Below are 20,706 nucleotides of genomic sequence, written 5' to 3'. Positions count from 1 at the left end.
CCGAAACAACACCCTAAAGTGTATTCGGGCAAGGGTTGGTAGAACGATTGGATTGTGGCACAATCTATCTAGGCATCCATTTCCCCGAGAGGGTATGCACGGCACGAAAGGATGACATATGGCAGAAAAGTTAGCTTACAATGTCTCCCGAAGGACGCAACTTTCACCATACCCCGTTGAACCTACAGCTCGCATTCTTGCAGGTGAGCCAGAAGAGGCACTCGTGTCTTATTTTTGTGACTGTAAGGGATTGCATTAGTACAACCGGGTGTGCCCGGTTTGTTGTTGTGTGGTTGTGCATTTTATTATTGTTTTTTTTGGCAAAGTAAAACTCACACCGGAGGGTTGTATCCATGTGTAGTCGGTCGGGTGGTACTGAGTGAAAATAAATGTATTCTTAGGGGTGTGTCAAAGTTTGAAAATACTTCAAACAAAAAAAAAAAACAAGCAAAAAGATTCCATCTGGCATAAAGTTTTATAGATAATTTTTGGTTCTTATATTCGGTAAAACTCTTTGCCATTGCTTTGCCAAAGGAGGAGTGCCGTGGAGCATTACTTTGGCGGTTAACGGACAAAGGTATATGGGGAGTGCATGCTTCGAAGACCAAGCGAATGTCGCATTTTTTTTTCCAGCGGAATATATCCTTTAAACACCCTTCAAAGTGACACAGCAGAAGGGAGAACGGCACGAGACCTGCATATACTTTATCAGATAGTAACTTTTCGCGTCAGCATCCCCTGCGGCACCGTTAGATGCGCACTCTTCGCAGATGCTTTGGCCCTTCACGAGCCCTTCGCGCTAAAGAGATCCTTTGAAAATGGAAGGAAAAATTCGCGACCCACTCTTAATGTGAAGGATCCAAACCCACTCAAAGTTGAAGGTAGCTGCTCCCTTCTTGTCTCTCGTGCGCTCTCGTGTGGCTACCGCTCCCATACAAAAGACATTTGGGGTTCAAAAAGTTTTCCAACATTTCATTTCCTAGTGACCAACATTCGGGTGTGTGTAAGGTGGCACCAAATTCGTACGTGAAGAAAGGCTGAAATCGGAAGCATCGTGCAGGGGGGGATTCGTTGTCTTTCGTTTTCAATATCGCACTTTACCCAGCCGTTGGATCCTTGGAAAGGATTTATTATGCATGATATCAAGGACATGCGTGGCCCACCTACGGGAACCGAACCAGCAGCTCGAAAGGATATCGTGCACCCGTTGGAATGGTACCGGAGGGCCAGATTTATAACCTCCCGTGGCGAACGGCAATAGATGGTTCTGCTGCTCCTGCCGCTGTTTGCTGCTAGTGTAGCTTTAATATGTTCATCGACACCGCCACCTCGATGGTGTCGGAACCGGCAAGAGGCACGTTGTTATCGAGCCCTTGTGCAGGGGTACGGTTCGTGTGATAGGGTTCGGGTTCTGACACAAAAAAAACACCTCTTTATGCGAGGCCTAGTGGTTGATGCTGGGTGACCTCCGTGATCACGGTTCGTTTGAACTTTGCACCGACGAAACCAACGCAAAAAAAGGGAGTGGGTTTGGTGGTCGTCGCCTTTCGGGTGGCTGTGTCCCTCTAAAAATAGCGTAATAAAATCGGTTGCGTATAATTTATGGGCAAACTTTTTTTTTTGGTTACTTCACGCAAACATTCAGAGGGGGCGCCGCTTTTTGTAGCCTTTTGCGCCCCATACAGTCTTATTTTATCAGTGGCACTGCTTGACTGTGACTGTGTGTGTGTGAATGTTTTGTGGTAAGGATCTCCCCCTAACACGATTACCGAAACTTATAACCCCCACTAACCCTTGCCCGTTTGCAGACCGCCCCGCTCCACGATCGTACTCCATCGTCGTAAGAAATAAAGCAACGAAATAGTTTATCAGCCGCGCAGATGGATGTGGGGAAAATGGAGCAAGATTGAGACCCAAGTAACACGAAATTGGTTTATCGCGATTTTGCAACTTACCGTAAGCGGGTTGATTTATCGCTTGCCTATTTGTCGTTCAGCCCTTCTGCCCTGGACGTGAGTGCGATTTCGGAGCTTTTGGTTATATGTGTTATGATTGGAATAATTGAAGCACTTTTTCGTGTTATTCGGACCGTGCTCGATATGCACGAAGTGAATGATTTGGCGCAAGAAATTGCCATTTCGTCGTTAACTTCATTTGATTATTCGCTTGTACGTTCTTTTTACCCCCCCAAAAGCCGCAAATAACTTTTCTCGTTATTGTTATGAATTGTTTCATGATATTGCAGTCATCGAAGTCATCGAGCGTCAGCCGAGCGTTTCCAAGAAAGCTGAATAATTCGGCTTGTCGAAAATCGAACGTTAACGATCGAAGGCGAAAGAAAATATGTTTTACAATATCCGGCCCGAGAGCGGTGATGCGTTGGACTAAAGTAAACAGAGCCGAAATTCTACTTGGGTGCCATTCCTCTCGCCACACATGGTGCCACAGTAAACTGGAGACTCCGTTGACAGTGGTATTGTTTTCGCAAGCAAGTAAACACTGTGACGGAAGGGGAAGGACATTTCGGAGGGGGGAGAGGGGTTGAGACGCTCGAACGGAAATGTACACAACATTATGCTCCATGTGGTACGATTCGCAAGTGTACCCATATGCCCCAAACCCTGGGCTAGATTGTGTATCGTCCCGCAGTTGTTTCGTTGTTCTTTCATTAGAATGAAATATGCGTTCGTTGTCGTCGTCATTGTTGCTGTCGACTTCGTCTTGCGAAATGGTACCGAAGGGCCTTACGCTCGAACGTGTTTGCATCGTAAGAAAACTAATCTCACTGTTCCCAATACCATCTTACGATGGTGGGGCTGAATAAAGCGGTGGAAATTTGTTGTGAGCGAGCTGTTTTTAGGGTTCCTTTGTTCAGGCTCCCATAAACACACTTACAGGCGATGACTCGTTTGCCACTTTTCATCGGAGAAACTCGTTTGTCGATGAAAAGAAGATGAATTCTTCGCATGTGCCAGTTGGTCCCACCAATGGCTTCACTTCTTCCAAGGGTAGTCAAATAGAAAAAGATAGATAGAGAGAGAGAGACAGAGAGTAGGTGAATAGTGGTACATATGCTGTCTCGAACGGGACATTACTCCGTACTTTGAACCGATAAACTACCCATCAGTATGGTGTAGCAGAGCGAAACAGACGGGTATCGGAGATGCAATTGTTGACAGTTCCAACAACGACCAGGCGTCTCCATCGTCCGGCTGGTAACAGTTTGAACATCGCACTGCAGCGAGCCATGAAACAATAGAGTTATTGGGATTTGCAGGATGGAAAGAAAAATATTACACATACACAAAGATACCGAATACGATGATACTCGAAGCGGAAGTGAGTTATCCTTTGGGGTATTATCAATCACTTGTCCAGAACAGACGAACAAAAGACCAGCGCACAGCATATCAGTACCTTTACGTAATAGATGAGTGGAGTAAGGATATGGACAGTTACGGCAACTACTGCGAGTAAGGATACAAAACACGCAACACGACAGAACGGTGGTGCTGAGTACGGTGTGTCAGCTGATTTCGGTATGAAAGTCATTGGAAAATTTTCATCAATGTCGTAAACCGAAAGCTCGAACGTAATAACGTTTGAAAAAGATTTTGAATGTGACTGTTTATTTATTTATTATTTATCTATTTTGAATGTGACAGACTTTTGGTTTTATTAATAATTACATAATACATAATAATTACATAGACATACTATTCAATTGAATAAAATGTAGCCGGCACTGGCTGATTTAAAATTGACTAAAAATAGCTTGCAAATTTGATTATATTCAATTTTTATATTAAATATTTAATTTAATTGCAGAGTTTACCATTTACTAAATTCACTAAAGATGTGCATTATACGATAGATAAATGACGTCACCAACTGGCTTTTATTCATCCTGGTCAATGGTTCACATTCATTTTATTTCAACCCCGTAAAAGATTATATCAATCAAAACATGCTCGCATGATAGCTTCCTCCCGAAGTCCACACAAACGGTGCAATCGGATATTTGAACCGACAGTGATAAATCTGATATTATTTATAGCTGCACTTGACGCATCAATTGACGTCTTTATCGGATTGTTTGCACCGAAGGGACGATCCCGCTGGTACAGATCCGTCTTTGAGCGCTTCGCAACAATTCGTTGCCCACGCGATAAGAAAGTGAAAAAATGGAACTATCGATTGGCAACGAATGCAATGTTTAGCTAAGCTTCGACTGAAAAAAAGCAACAAAGCTAATCGGTTCACGGTGCAGTACCGCGAAGAAGCGAAGTGAATAGTTGAAGCCATTCCCTATTCTGTCGACCACATTGCACTGCATCGACCACAAGGCAAGGTAAAGTATATCGGGGGAAAGCAATACGAAGGGAATGGTTCATCTGTGAGATGGTACTGAGAAGGATTGTGAGGATGATGTCGATGACAACTAATGCTTTTTGTAAAACATCACAGTATAACCGAGTTTCTTAATATAATTGTGAGTTGAACAGAAATCGGAATTTACAGAATACTCGAAAACGGAAATGCGTGAATTTTAAAAATTTGACCGTTACGATCCGATTGACGTTTACTAATTGTCAAATTGCAAATTATGCCAAAATTTTTAATTAATTTAACTTAACTTTAATTTTACATTTACAGTTACATTACTGCATAAAGTAATCAAGGGCCAAAGTGTTTGCTATGTTTGGTAGATAAACAAAAAAAATCATAGAAAGAGTGAATATTTCGAAGATATATCACTATTTGACGGAAAGTAGACATAAGGACGACATTTTTCTAGTGTAACCCTTTTTCAGCAGCTCTTTTTCGGTGTACTGATCGATTCATTCATCATTGTCGCAGAAAAAGGATCGACCATTTCTCTGTGCCGCTATTTTCCCGAACTAATCCGATACCTCCCAACGCGTGAAAAAAAACCTGTTTCTTCCAGAAAACAAACCTTTCCCACCGAAAATCCCCATTGCTAGGAAGCACAGCGCGCAACAACAAATATTCCCGAAAATCCATCTTCAGCGAAAACAAAATCCGCTTCGTTTCGGGGTCGCCGACGAATCCGTTTTTGTCCTTAAGGTTTCTTTTTGCTTAATTCAAAGAAGCGATTGGATTGTAGGGCGTTCAAGCAACGGAACAAAGCGTGTGTGTTTTTTTTTTGCTGATAAAGCTAACATTTTCCCCAAAGGCTCGTTAGCTCGCTACAAGTCCGTTAAGTCCGCGGGAGGAAAATCGCGTTCGTACAATGGATAATATTCATTTATTATTCGCCTCTGGTTGGGCTGTTCGTGCTGCGGCGTAGTTTTCAGCTCGAATGGAACACCCACATATTCCTTATGCACAGCATGTGAGTTACAGTTAATCGATTCGAGGTATTCTTCAATCCTCCAAACGGGTATACAGCGGCAATCGATTTTGTGGTGTAAGAGTAGAGAATACTCTGCGTTGGTTTAGTAAGATTTCGGATAAAAGTGAAGAGCTGGAAACAAAGTCAATGTAAAACCTCCTGCTGAGACAGTCGAGCTCGCGGCTAGCTTGAATCGGGTTAAAAAGAGCACGGGGACCTTTTCAATGCGCAGTATTGGGACATATTTTATGCCGGGAACTTCTTTGAGGTGAAGACATTCATATAGCACTTTCAATATTGACTATTGAAGGAGAACTTTCGAGAAAAAAAGATTATTGAGGCGTGACAAAATAAAATGCAAAAAAGTCATTTTGACACATTGCAACCTTCACATACAAGAAGCTCAAAAAGAAAACGGTCTACTGGGCATCATAAAGATGAAAATCAATTCGGGTGAGCTTGTATTGTGTTCTTTGATTTCCCGAGAAACCTTCTCCGGAACGGCTAAGGTTTTCAATAGGAAAACTTTTAAACAATCTGCTAACTCTAAGCACAAATGGTCAGGCTAAACACAATAAATTTCCCTTGCGGGCGTTTAAGTTTTCTCACCTTCGCATCAACTAGAAGCGTGAAGAAAACGCGACTTCCGCTAATTACTCGTTCGAACCTAAATATCGTCCAGTGCGGCTTTGCCAATGCTAATGACCACAGCTGACTGAAATAAACCGTGCCGTCCAAAAAAAGAACGCAAGCGGAACGAGGCGGATTGTTCGGATCGGTTTTTTTTCCCGTTTTTAAAATTAATTGATTTTCCACCATGAAGAAAGAAAAGTTTCTTCTTACTCGGGTTTTATCCGGCGCAAAATGTGTAAAAAAGAAACAAAACGGACTACTTTTGGAGAAAAAGATGTTGACAAAAGCGGCGCGTGAATAAAAAAAGGGTTTGGAGCCTTGTTTCATGCAGGACTGAAAACACCAACGCATCTCGACGGGGTTTGGAGAAATGAGCTGTTGGGTTGTTGGGATGTAGAATAATAATGGATTTTCCGGCGGTAAACCCATTCATCGACAGTGTGCGACGTGCAAAAAAGGGACGGGAAAGGATTTCTCCTCCTGACGCTCACCCTATTAGGGTTGGCCGAGCGATGGCTGGCGAATTTTTAGGCACTTTCAGCTAAGTTGCGAATGTTTTGCTTAAAAATGTTTCACCTGTTTTTTTTTTGCTTGGGTTCTTGTTCTGTAAGCGCCATGCTGTTACTTTCCCTGTCCCAACTCAAGTGAATGTTCAAGTTTTGCTTGTGATGTGAAGATTACAAATTTCATTTCAAGACCCTTTTCTGTCCACATTTCACTCTCCTCGAGCAAAACCGTCTCACTCAATGCAAAAGGGAAAAGTGTTTCCAAAATACATTACGTTCAGCTGTTGTTGTGTATTTTTTTGTTGTTCACTTGATGTGGTCCCAACAAAAAAGTTGTCAAAAAAGGGGGAGAAAGATTAATTTTCACATGGTTGCGGTTTTTGCGTTGCGAGAAAAAGAAAAAAAAAGAAAGATTACATAAAACGGAAAGAAGAACAGCGTAAAACGGTAGATCCCTTTCTGGTTAATTGTTTGTTGGGATTAAAGGTACCAAAATTGATGCAGACTGAGCAATTAATCAACTAAATTATGCCAGTAATTATAGATTGATCCATTTGTCCGCAAAGGAAACCGGAGCTCAGTGAATCGCAAAACACAAACCTCCAAATCTATTCATGGGATTTGATGTGATGTTTAATGAGTTGCATATCTTTGAAAGAGATCAATATTTTTCAAATGGGTATTCAATTATGACTGTGTCATGATGTCTGAATGCTTGAAACATAATATGTTAATAATGATACAGGTTATACAATCGAAATTGTACATTGTTTGTGAACGTTCAATGCTGTAACATAAAGAAACGTTAAAAAAAGACATACAAAATATCCACTTCAAGCAACTGTTACGCGAAGTGACATAGATATTATTATTTATAACCAACTATAACTATACGAGTGATTATAGTGATTGTAACTTAAGTATGTATAACTTTGCATTAATACAACAATACGGTTACAAATGTTATGCTTATTTGTCAGATAATACGGTGAAAACCGTCATAATGGAAACATAAATAAATTATTCGTTACGATAAAATTATATTTTGAACATATCGTTAGAGAAATAAAACTATTCTGTAGCATAAATACAATGTCTATATAGTATACAAGTCAATGTATATAGAGTAAATTGACAAGTAGAGGTGGGAACTTTTTTTGCAGTTGGATGAAACATTGTTTACGTGTATCGTCAATATAAAAGTGTTGCTACGTAGAGACGAATCTTCCGAATACCGGACTAATTGGTCATTTCAAACTCAAACTCCTTTCCTTAGGTTAAGAAAGTATTTGTAAAACCGCTTGAGGTAAACAAAGTAAACATAATAATTGTTGAATATTATTCAACGGTCGACAGCTGGTTTCGACCGTTGGCTGTAGAGGGCGCCACAGCGAGCGGTGCAACCGATCGAGCCAAACACGCCCGAACTAAGAGGATCAACGATCAGGAGAAATGGTACTCTTTAAAAATAACCCGATGAACGAGGACGTGATTTTTTTTAGCTCCCCTTAAATAGCTAAATCTGAGGCAATTGATTTAGCAAAAAAAAGTGTGCTAAAATATGTCTTGTTTGTGTGTTTTACTATGATTGTGCATTGTTGTGTTGAGTATTTGAAAGAACGCTGTTGCTTGTCGCAAAAATAATAATAATAATTTAGGAGTCCGAACTTCGAGTGACGAAGTTACAATCTACCACTGGCGAATCCTACGGCACTGGATGTAGGGCCGATTAAGGCCCCTTCGTCAAGAGGGACTCCAAAGAAAGTGTGAAAAGTGTTTGTATTCGCCACTGTTCGTGTAACGTAAGAGAGAAAAGGAGGCCCCTAAAGGTCGGCCAGCATCCCTCTACTGGTGGGCGCCAACTACCATGCCACTCATGGTTTTCAAGTAGTTGAATAGTTGATAGTTTGTTTTTGTGAACACTTTTTTTTTCTAAATGTCAAAATCAAGTTCAAAATGGCGAACTAGATCTGGGCTATGCATCGACCGGTATACTACAAAGACTTTGCATAAATATTAAACGCAATGTTTGTTTCTTTAATAAAGTGATTGCACAGCTATCTGTCGTTTGCCACAGTATACAAGAAATCTAAAAATTGAATTTAATATTTCTAACTACCTTGATAACATAAATGAAAAGTAATGAAGTGTCGGATGTATTCCAAACACTGTCAAAATCTCGTGCTGCAAATGTGCCCAACTTGTTGATATTTTTTCAGTGTTGAAATCGGATAATTTGGCAGTTCACCCAGTCCACCAGGTACGGTGGTGGTAGCCAAAAAGATGGCAAGGAAATACGCATTCGCAAAAACGACGATCTCGAACGACGATTGCGAGCGATTTTAATGAACCACGGAGTAACGACGCCCGGCACGATACTTTCCACTAACTAACAGCCCTAAAGCAGCTTAAAAGCTTCTCCGGGCGGGGAGTACTGCGAACTAATGACGATTTCATTTTAAATCCACCGCCACTCGAACCATGCGCCAACCCGAACCAACACTTTAAAGTAAATGCGACCGTCCACCGATGCGAGCAGCAGCACCGAAACCAGCCAAAGATCGTTTCGGCGTTATCTCAAGCGGGCTAAAGTGCGTCTTAATTTTTGATTACAGTTCAATGTGATGTGATTCAGCGCACCGTCCGGGTAGTGGCGGCGAGTTAGGATGGGTGATAAAAATCTCCCATTACGATGAATCTTAACCCCCACCATAATACAACTCTCTCTCACACACGAACGTCCACACGAACGCAGGCAAGACTTTGTTGCCGTCGGAAAGGACGACGACAAACGCGCACCGAAACATTCATTGTAATTTGGTGCTGCTAATGGCCATGCCATCCTTCGCCCGATATCACCCTTCATGCTGTTCGCTTTTAATGGATGCAGGAATGCTTCGGGGGGAAAACTAATGCAAAATGTCTACCCCGTTTGCCAGGGCGCATTGTGCGGTGTTACAACCGATCGAGAAGCGAATGTCTGCTGGTCAGGAAATATTCAAGCGCTGGAAAAGCGTGTGACATTACTACTACTCACCCACAAAAGTAGGGGTCGGTCGTCTCCGGGAGTTACTCTTTTCCTATCTGGTTTTTAAAAGACCAATAACACTAAAATCCACACTTTAGTCTCATCCATCTACTCCGTAAACGCAGCATCGCATTTAATTGCGTAATAAAAATTAGTTCCCGTCGAATGGACTTCTTCCCGGGAGTTGATTACTTCTGCATACGGGACTGTGTTGGTTCAACGTCGGTTATTTTTCGACCCAGAAGCAACTCCAAATGATGATGACCGTACGGATTGCATATATGCAACGAAAGCTACAAAAGCATCATCGCATGAGGTTGGTTAAGAGTAGTTTCACTCTCGATTTAATTTTTCAGTAATTTCTTTACCAGCCTCGGCGGACTTGCGCCTCGGCATCGTCAAAAAAAGATGCCGTTGAGTGGAGAGTGTAAAAAAAGAAGAAAAAAGAGATAAATGTGCAATAAAACTCGGATGCACAATCCGGTACTATCCTCCGTCATAAACTTCAACGGAGAGATAAAAGACTTCCTTGGGAGCAAAAAGGGATTGCTCCTGGTAGAAGAGTTTACCATGCACGCTGTGCATTCGGATCGTGGCGGAATGAAGCGAGAAATATTCCCTCATCGACTTCGTCGAGCACAGTGATGTGTGTATCGCTTCTCCAGGAATCCTTCCGTGCTGGCATCCTGTGTGTAGGTTTTGGAATTTATGTTATAGCCGCTAGGGTGCTACTATGTTACACTGTATGCAGTTTGTATGGACTTGCCCTTTCAGAAACGAGTGCCCACCCATTGTTTCCTTGGGGAAAGTATAGTCACCATTGAAAGTTTTGCCAGTTATGAGGTGAATTTACATACTAAATAAAATAAATCTCTTTACTTATATTACTGAAGTTATTTCCGTCATACCGTAATGAATAATAATCTAATCACTATAGTACCTAAAATTTGTGAAAGGGAAATTTGTGCTCGAAAAAGTTAAAAAATGACAAGGTTATCATCGTCTATGTTTTAGAGTATTTTTTTTTTCAAACCACTCCTCTGATTGTAAATAAATCAATATTGCACACTATGTTTGACTTCCAACCTGCAGCAGAATTTGCACAACTTTAGCGTGCCGGTTCGTTACGCGCCAGAAGGCAAACATATGGTACTGTAAACGCCTTCAAGGTGGTACAGCTCGCTTCGGTATGGGTAGTAGTCCTGGGCGAGGTTAAATATTTCAACTGTTTTCGGTAATTGTTGTGCAAACATTTGCTTTCGCTGCAACCTGACAGAAGCGTGCTTCGAGATACCTGAAGCACGAGGGCCGGCGGTGACGGTCCCGGTGGTTGCATTTTAACCTGCTTTAGTGCCCGTCCTGTTGCTTGGGTCGAGTTTATTTGTTCGTCCGTTCCATCAGCACGGTAAATTAGTGAGCAGTTACTTTGGAAGCGGAGAAGCGATGCTGCAACAAAGTCGAGATGATTCGACCTAGAAATAGCGGCTACGGGTAGACCAAGCCTGATACATGCCGATGCGCCTGACACAAACCCATCCATCGTACTTCGATGCAGTGTTCAGCCTTTCGTATGGTGCGCTCAACGACCTTCTGACCCCAGCACGGAGTTACGTAACGTGAAACTTGCCTCCGACAGCAGGCATGAGCATGGCTGCTTGCGAACGTTACTTCTCCTTTATTGCACGGAGCCATCCGATGGAGGATGAAAATGAAATGAAAAATGAGTGCCTGGCAGATAGCAACCCGACCGATATGGAACCGACCACTACACGAAGCAATGTGCTTCGAGCGATGGGATTCAAGGGAATTGCATCCATGCACGTTTGACAGATGCAACCAGCAACACCAACCAAACTATCTCCACACCAGCCGTTCCACACCTGCCGTTTGTCGTATCCGGACCGTTAAGCTGTGCCCGATGTGCTTGCTCAAAGATCCACGCCAAGATTACATCATCCAGGGGGAAAGCACTGTCGGGGCAAGTTGTTACTGAAGCTAATTTCGGATATGAAATAGCAGAAAGAACGTACAACGGGAGACGGCATTCAGGATCTATGTTTAGCGCATAATTGGGTTCCTGCAGGGTTCATAACTGAATTTGCTTTCCGAAAAGACCAGCTCAATACCCTTTTTTCCAAGAATCCACATCTTTGCCGGAGCATAAGAATATTTCTCTGGACGTTTTGGGATGTAATGTCTGATGTAATTACTTTCCATCTCATCTTCTCGAATGTGTATCGATCGGTACGAAGTGACCCAGCACAGGAGCCGGGAGTAAACGATCGTAACTCGGTGAAATGAATCTTTTAATATGATTACTGAGAAAACATATTGGGCGTGCTGTACCCAGTAAATGCTGTTATTTAACTTAGAGTGTATTACGTATGTAATGAGGTCGTTAATAAGTAAAATGTAAAATTAGGCTATATTCGGAGCCTCCGTTAATAATCGGAGCGAGAGTATAAATAAAATGAAACTAGAAGTAGGTAATAATGCAATATATTTGATAATTATTTGGCGGACTATTACGATAATATACTCACATTACCCATAGAAAAGCAATTTCTTATTATTATTTTTCCTTCAATTGCATAATAACTGACTTGCAAGTAAAAAGAAAATAAAGACAATATTTAGAAAAAAAAAACAATTTGCAAAAACGAACGAGGGAAAGAAATACGGATAATGAAGCTTTCGCACACAGAAACGCAGCAGAGTAGCATTCCTCCCAGGGTTCGAAATGGCCAGGGCAACAAAACCTGTTCCCTTGGTGCTCGTACGCCATAAGGAGATCGTCGCTTAAAATGTCGTTCCACCATCATCATTTTGGCACATGTTCCATTCGGCGCGCCGTTATCGTGCCACTGATGCCGATGGTGCTCACCGTTACTGGGGGGGGGGGGGGGGGGGGGGGAGGCCGCGTTGTGGAGCAAATAGGCAAAACCTTTTTCCGACCGCCATCACTCGCACTTCCCCGCTCTCTTGCTCTCACACATCCTCTCGCCTGCTGTAAACTCATCACAACGTAAACCATTGCCACCGCTAATAACATCATCTCGCACCGGTAACATAAACGCTAATGTGTAACGTATGAGCGGATCATGTGTGGCGCTGCTTCCCATGGAAACGGAACATATTTACCGTACTTTTCACGCTTGCCACACAACACCTTCGAGTAGCTTGTGGCATCTCGATGCTTTCTCAAGGAATGGAGCAAGGATCGGACGGTAACGAGCGGTTTAAAAATATCCTGCCAAAACAACGGTTCAGCTGACGTTCGCCCCAGTTTGTGCTTTCGTGGACTGGATGTCTGGGAGAGTGTTTCGAAGTTTTCCTCTCTCGAATGTCATTATAAATTTATTATCACAGCACGAAAATTACACGCGGCCAACACGAAAAGGATGTGTGGATGCCGCGAAAAGGGAAGAAACCGAATGCACGAGCAGGAAGAAGCGAACTTAAGTGAAGTACTAAACATGTGTTACTGTGGAAAACATGTCTATCGCTGCATCTGTATCTGTACGAGTGAACCAACGGCGACCAACAACCCACACTGTTGGATGAAGAATTTGTAATTAAAACTGTTAAAAGCAAAGTTTTGGGGAGCTCTCAGAATGCGTTTTAGAATACGACAGCCTTACATAGAGCGATGGGGTATCATCCCACAACAATATCTTTCGGTTGTAATTTCGTGGTTAAACATTTTAACGAATGGCACACATTTACATCGCCAACAGCAAGATTTACAAACGTTCGGTAGATCAGTGTTTTAAAAAACATGAGACTCGAGCAAAATCGTGCTGTTGCATACGGTTATTGGCTAGTGAAGTGTTCGCCTTGGCAACCTTTAATCTGAGAAACCACGAAAAACACGGCAACATGCAGCGTTTTTGCAGAACCCTCGGTGCGGTTCTCTTACTTTATACGTAATGAACAGTACAGCTCGTTGGTTTGCGTTAGCGTTAACCAGCGGGTATGAAAGCTTGGGGCCATTTTTCGTACATCTACATCATCAGTGATGCTGCAACAGATGCAAGGGCGTGCGCTTGATTGCAAATTATCAACACATGGATGCGAATAGAAGGAGCTTTTCCCCTGTCAGTTACCAAGGCAAACTGCTGGTTGTCGATGACACCATTTGGTCTATACACGATTTCTGTGGGTTGATGAGACATTATGAAAGACGGGAGACGGTTGCATCGCTTTCATAACGAATATGCCGTCGTCGTTAGGGACGGTTATGAAACTTTTAATCTATTTGTCAATTAATTAATGAGCTCTTAATTGAATGCTTGCGTGAATGTAACACACGTGCGATGCTGTTTGGCAAGCTCAAATGACTTCCCATGTAAGCACATTGATATTACATCTTGTATTACAAAGTGAGTAGTAGAGAAACTTACGCGAAATGCATAGTACATAAAGTCGATTAGATCTTGCGTTGGTATGATTTGGTTTGTAGTTATTTGAAACTTATCATACAAATAAATATGAATAAGGCTTATGCGAGTTACGGTAGTAAAAAAAGGTGTAAAGAAGAAGTAGAAGAAGACTGTCAGATATTCTTCATTTTCCTCGCGGCGTAACAAACTAGTAGGTTATGGCTGCCATTTCTGGCTTTCCAGTAAGCCAGTTCTATATACGAGGAACGGTTCAAATGGTCCTGTTTCTGTTAGGCGGGACCGGTGTCCCACTACCAAATACATCACCGGGCCCTCCACTCATATATCAGATATTGCTACGATTGATATTTAAACAGATAAGTTATTACGTCAAATAATAATTTCAATACAAAATCTTAAATTACAAACATAAAACAAATACTTAGCAGTATTTTCATAGGAAGAAAACTGTGCACAGTGTTGTATTTGTATGAATAGTAGCGGCTAGTTACAATTATTCATAAAAAAAACATTTTGACAAAACAAGTCATTAAAATATAATAAAATAAATAAAAATAAGAAATTTCATACGTCGATATGAAGGTGATTAGTGTTAAGGTAAATATTTACGTACGATCACTACTAATTTCCATTTTCCTGTATATTTTACGAATCTCTGTTACGAGGATTAATCAAAAAGTTTCCAAAATATATCAGATAAATTAAAAGCATTTGCACGATTAAGGAATAGTTTAGGAAAAAAATATGTTTCTATCGATTTGGCTGGCACACTTCCCACAGACCAATTTAACATTTTTCAACAATTGACACCAAATTTGTGCTGAACTACAATGAATCTTAACTAGAATAATTGAAGAATCATGTTCGATTAGCAGCCTGAAGAAAGTCGCAGTAATTGGTGTCAATGTTGCTGGTTGGAATTCATTTATTTCCCGTTGAACTGTTACAAATGAAAGAAAAAAAAACAGTGCAAACGCTGTTTCACTACTTAGAATTCCTTCAAACATGAATCTGTAACTAAGTCCCACAACGAACGAAAACCCGCCCCATACGATCGTTTAATACGCCCGAAGGGGGAAATTAATCGAGCTCGGGAACCATAAAAAGTGTATGCATTCAGCATAACATCACCATTTCCGGTGGTCAATACTGTGATGGGCTGAAAATAGCTGCTTTTTTCCAGGGAAAAATGCTACAGAGCATGGTATAACGTAGCAGGCTGGCAGGCTGGTAGAAAAATTCCGAAAGCGTACACCAACGACAAATGACCCGTGAGCGTACATGAACTTTCATTAAACTTTCATGCAAATGCCTCAATCGAAACGAGCCAGTAGCACTCTTCCGGTTCGTCGGGAACATGCAGCTAGATTCAGATTTATTTTCGGAAACGTAACCCCATACTTGAGGTCCGATGACGAATTAATCAGAAATTAATGTGATTAATATCGTAGCTTGATTATTTATGAGCACGAAGCATGGAGTGAATATGTTGGAATGTTTGCAAGTTTTGTGATCGTACAGCATCGTACTATTACAATTAGAAATTCGAACTATGTTAGAATTACAGAGGTAAACATGAAATAATAGATGGAAATCTACGGTGTAAGGTATCTACCTTAAAGTATTCGAAAATGAGCATTATCGATCTGGGCAAAGCGAAAACTATAGCGCAGTGCAAGCTTTTAGGGGCGAGGAGTTTTCGTCAGTTAGCTGAACAATAAAAATAAACCCTCCCGGGAGCTGTAAGAGTCATCGACACACGGCACACGGCGGGGAATACATTTTCACTCCTAATAATGACCGTCTGCCATAGCCAGGATACGACAAAAGGCGACAAGGTACAAGCAAAAACATCCACTCAACAACCAAACCGAGTTCGTTTGCGCGTCACGAACTACTCACACCCTATCCACCCTCCCGGCACTCCTAAACCCATTACCATAAATTCCGTCTGTTCCCGGCCGTGCCCCCCCCCCCCCCCCCCCCCCCCCCCCCCCCCCCCCCCCCTGTACAACGCTATTTCGTCCCGCCCTGTACCGAACGATGTGCCGATGTTTGCTTTTCCGTTTGTCACTCAATCATTGCGCTTACTCGTGGCATTCGGGAGGTTCGTCCGTTACCTCCCATCCGGAAGTGGGATCCACTTTCTTTACACATTCCCCAACTCCTTCGCCACCTTCACAACTGGAAAAAGGGGTGAAAGATGAAATGCTCCTGAATTTCACAACGCAGCTTCCACCGAACGCAGGGGGGGGAGGGGGGGTTTGCCTTCACTCATTCGGGGCAATGTGCGTTGAAATGTGCGCCGGGACGCTATCCGGCAGAATTTGGAATGTGGAAGTTTCTGGCGGAAGACCTTTCAAACTGTGCAAACATACAGTCGCCGGGTACGACTGGATACGACTGGCTGGATTGGAAAAACACCAGCCCGGGTCGCAAAATAAACCCCGCACACACGCACGTACACATAAAAGCATACGGAAATGTCCGGGAAAACGACACTCGAACGTTGAAGAACATCCCACGAACGTGTTTTCCACTTTTCATGTGCGAAAAAGGTAGGCGTGCGGGAGCGATTTATAATATTGTTTGAAAGCGATATTTCAACCTACACCGATGGTCTTTTACGCGTGCCGGCATGACCTATCTCCGGAACAAAATGGATGAACTTCACATCAGTCACAGTCGGACTCTGAGACACTGCGGCGCCAGGAAGGAGAGGGACAGTTGGAAACGTCCGGAGAAGATTTGTGCTTATGGGAGTTTCTCTAGCCCAGACCGTGGAGGCCCTTCGATTTCGCTTACCGGTAGACAACCTGAGCAACATTTTGTGAATGCCTTGCTTTGAATGTGGTTTAATTGAAATTTGTCACATAACGAAGCCGCTTCCGTGCGATGGTTTACCGTACAAGCATGTGCAGAAGCGTGTGCGGTGTCGTTCGATAGCAACACCCGGATGCCGGATGTATGTCTTCGGCAATGACCACAAAGTTCCCACTAGGGTATAGCCGTATAAGGGGTGCAATATTTCCACGCCTCGGCCGAAAACCACGTCAAGCGCGCTTGTTTAGAATTGATTTATGTTACTATTTCCTTTCTAATCCTTTCCACAAGTGAATCGTACTAGTTTTCGATTTTTAACCAGCGGACCTGCTATCGTGGGGTTTTTTTCCCTTCCTGAGTCACAACACTGCTAACGAATACCCATTACCAGCGGGATATGGTGTGAAAATGCCATACATGCTTGCACTATTTTTCCTCACTGTTGGAGTGGAAACCACGCTTACCGACTTTTTCCGTTTTCCGGAATGGTTTTGTGTCACATCAATTCATCATCGGGCGCATTGTTCGTAATTGGTATGTGACAGTTAGTCGCGACGATCTGTATGTACTGCCCGGCATGGGTTGCTATAGAACTGGGGTACGGGTGTTTGAAAAACGAAAGTTTTTACTGCATTACGACTCGGTGGCAAACTTCAATTGGACTCGTGACTAGTGGTACACGGACGTGTCGCTAGTCAGTTATTACATTCCTGGCGAAATGATCAGTGACTGAAAACGATCCACTGGTTCGCACGTTGCTGGCGCGTGTTGCTCACAAACGTGATTCGGTCACAACATGTACCACCACCACCACCACCACGGGGAATACAACAAGTGCGGAAAGATTGCAAGTTTATGTTTATGTTTTACTGGAAAATAAATTTCGCTGGGTGCTGATGTTATTGTTTTTTTACTATAATTAAATTTAATTAGGTCAGCATAATTACAGCGTTGAATTGACAAGTGGTGACTTTGTTGAAAATGGGAACATTTTATGTGACACATTTTCCTTTAAGCGATAATTTTTCTTTTCGTCTTTGTTGTTATTTCATACGCATATCGTCTGTTTACCTACCAATGAAGCAAAAAAAAAGTAAAATGGACGGTTAAACATAACGTCTGAGTAGTTATTGAACTAAAATTGAGACGCACTGTTTTCATGTTAAACGATATCCATAAATTAACAGGATGTTTTAGTACGATTTGTTTACGATACGATCGCATTTTTATTACCTTAGGTGATGTATGATTTTAACATAATTATTCTAAAGTACTCTAGAAACTCCAAAAATATCAAAACACAATTCTACAAAAATGGTTATAAAATAATAGACAAAATATAAAGACGCTTTTTAGTAGGAAAATGTGATGTAAAGATTTTGTTTATTTTGTTGTTCAGTCAAAAAAGGCCGAAAGTGCGCCTTTCCACCCCATATGGGATAAGTGACTCCATTATGGCTATATCAATAATTATGGCAATAGTGGGCTTTACATGCCATCTACGAATGTGTTATGTTAATTTTTAAATTACGGACACATTTTTATTATAAAAATTAACATTTTTAAACATATTTTCATAATCGGTTCTCCGCCAAACGCTACCTTTTTGAGAATAATCCACTCGAAAAGTATGTCACCAAAATGACTGGTAATTGCTAATGATTTTCTAAGAACAACACAATTGAATATGAGCAATCGTTAAGCTTAATATAATTATTTCAGTTGAACACCTGGACAATAATTTTATTATATTTTCTATAATTTCACATAAAAAGAATTTAATGTCACGTAAAACTTCAGCCTTTTAAACAACATATAGCCTTCTACAACATAATTTAAGATGAAATTTGAACACAGAAAATCAGTATGTTGATAACATATTATTGCCATTATTATTTAAAATTTCCTATTGTACTAACGGCCATCATTTTCTAGGTAGGTCAACTGTTCTACACCGTTCCTTTAAAGTGTCGATCACGATGACGTTATAAGTTCAATAACCATCGGGATCAAGTACTTTAATACTTTTACTTTAAGCTACTTTAAGCTACTAATAAATGATATGTTAAATATGCGAAATATATCCAGTAAATATGCGGAAACCTAGCAAAATTCAAATTTCGCATAGCTCAAGACAGTACAAAAACGACTTATATAAACAATAGCTAAAAAACTATAAATTATGAGCCTCTAGTTGTTACTAACAGATACGCAGACACAATAAAGATGACAAACGTGCCATAAATCTTTTTTGAAAATAAAATAAAATTAAGTGGATGGAAGCAGAAATCCTAAAATAAATTTTCATCTAAAGAAACAAATGCCTGTAAAATCCTATCGTCAAGTGGTTTGACTCGTCTGGGGCAATGTTATGTGTTTTGTTTCCACCCCCGACACACACACAGATTGTAATGTATTGCAACCATTGTACCGTCGAGTGCCGCAGACGAGTGCACTAAGGAAACCGGTGCAAAAAACTTCACATCATGTCAGACATATTTCTTCCTTTGCTCAAAGCTTTACAATGCTAAAGGGGCAAAAAAGTAAGAGCTTGCAACAATCGTCTAAGCTGAAAGCTCGTCTGACAAGACGATGAGAACCGGTTTTCACCTGCCCCGGAGCGTGGCACTGTTTCATCTGCCGCCAACCGCCAAGCGAAAGCATGAAAAGTATCGAAATGATGGAAGAACTTTGCACATGTCGTCAGTTTTTTGTCGTCCGTGTCGTCACGTCCTGTCGACCCGTGTTGACAGTTGACTAACACTTCCGCCCGACGGTTGCTATTACCTGGCGGATGATGCACCGACGAGAAGTGACGTTGGATGCAAGAGAGAAAAGTGAGGATAAAAATTTGAAATACAACCCCGAAAACTTCCTCTACCAACCGAGTACAGGCTAAAGGTCTGACCGTGGCAGCGTGGAATGAAAAAAACAAAAAACGTACAGAAATAGTCGGAATGATAGTGATAAGTCTTGTTGAGGTTTCTCCTCGTCAACGTCTTTGCAGCATCATAAAGGACGTTGTGGCCCGGATGTTTCTGTGTCTTATTTCAGTTGCAGCTCGAGCACTCGAGTTGAGCAGTGATTCATCAGCCGAACACAATGGACACACTCGGTCCGAGGGGACACTTGCCCGGACTTCATTGCTTTCGTCTTCATTTAATTTTCGATCCAACCTAATCCAATGACCGACGCACACCGAGCACATCGACTGTCGTAGATTAAGCAAATGTCAGACAATGTGCAAACGAACAGCCACGGATGGAATAAATCAGAACCTAGTGTCCTTTTGCATTAAGAGGAACACCATCTCACCTCAGAATGGAACATGAACTCCAGCTCAGCCATGCCGGGGGAGGCGACGTCGCACGGAAGAAGACATAGTCTGTGATTCGGTGGAAGATCCTTTGTGACACAGGATCCTCCTTCCCTTTTGCCTGCCACATTAAGCCAATAAAACTCGAGTGCCGTACTTGGTTGTACGCTGTATGTCATTGCATTGCGTAAAGGAAGATGAATTGAATTATGAATACATCGATATTTCATTACGATCGAAGCTTGCTGTTCGGTTTTGTTACGGCTGATGCCGCATCTCGTCTGTCATATTGAAGAAGATGCACGTGGAATTTTAATCCGCACCAGCATCCATCGCTGCCTGCACTCATCTCGGTGAACGGAAGCGAAGGCTAACGGCGTTTAGATTGGACACAGAAAAATGCATCCATTTATATGATCGTGTTCGGAATGGTAGAAAACATGATTTGCACTACGAACTTTAGAACCTAATCTGTCGTCTCTCAAACGATTGCTGAGTTGTGGTCCGTCTTGGGCCAGCCGGCAAGAGTGAAATAATGAACTTTACGTGTCGTTTCGTGCATGACAAATCGGAGAAAACATTTCGTTTGACTTCTCAACATTGCATTTTAATAGGATGCTAACTACAAAGCTTTGCATCAC

At 41.9% G+C, this 20,706-nt stretch overlaps 1 protein-coding gene across 2 annotated transcripts in view; it reads right to left on the bottom strand.

The window, feature by feature from the left end:
• LOC128310612 (protein O-mannosyl-transferase Tmtc3) overlaps positions 1-20,706 on the bottom strand; it is a 157,395-nt gene that overhangs the window by 35,624 nt on the left and 101,065 nt on the right. The gene's annotated exons all lie outside the window — the stretch shown is intronic.

Source organism: Anopheles moucheti, chromosome 2, assembly GCF_943734755.1.
Source record: "Anopheles moucheti chromosome 2, idAnoMoucSN_F20_07, whole genome shotgun sequence".
NCBI classification, from domain to species: Eukaryota; Metazoa; Arthropoda; class Insecta; order Diptera; family Culicidae; genus Anopheles; species Anopheles moucheti.
The sequence above is the reverse complement of the archived record's forward strand: the minus strand, read 5'-3'. Positions and strand labels throughout refer to the sequence as shown.